Source organism: Octopus bimaculoides, chromosome 1 (genome assembly GCF_001194135.2).
Source record: "Octopus bimaculoides isolate UCB-OBI-ISO-001 chromosome 1, ASM119413v2, whole genome shotgun sequence".
Lineage (NCBI taxonomy): Eukaryota > Metazoa > Mollusca > Cephalopoda > Octopoda > Octopodidae > Octopus > Octopus bimaculoides.
Window position 1 is genome coordinate 96,761,712 of NC_068981.1, and position 756 is coordinate 96,762,467.

A 756-nucleotide genomic window follows, 5' to 3' on the forward strand; every position below is an offset into this window, starting at 1 on the left:
TATGTAAATAAATATATTTATATAATACGCATTTTATATACACTCGCATACATGTATATATAAATATATATGTGTGCATATATATTTATAAATATATTTATATGTATGTATATATATATGTATATGTGCATATACATATATATACTGATATGTAGAAATAAATACATATGTACATGCATGTATACATAAATACTATGTGTATATATAAATATTTATACGTGTGTGTGTGTAAATTTGTGTGTGTTTCTGCGTGCGCGTATGTATGCATTTATACGTATGTATCTATTGATATATGTGTTTGTTTGTGTGTGTGAGAGTGTATGTGTATGTGAGTGCGTATTTATATATATATATATATATATATATATATATATATATATATATATATATACATATTTAAATATATATACGTATTCAAATATATATGTATAAATACCCATAGACATATGTATGTATGTGCAGGTGTCTTTGCGTAAGTGTGTGTACGTGCGTGTGTGTGTACGTGCGTGTGTGTGTCTACACGTGTGTGTGTATACAGCTATATGAATGCGTATATTCACAAAATATCGATATTCAGACCTAGATACAGTAAACATGGTTATTGATTCTCGCCCGTTTTGCCATCCTGTTTTGCCAATATAATATACTTAATATTCACATACATATATATGCATATGTGCACACAACCTTGTAATGCATGTTGACACACATATACATACATACATTATATATATATATATATATATATATATATAT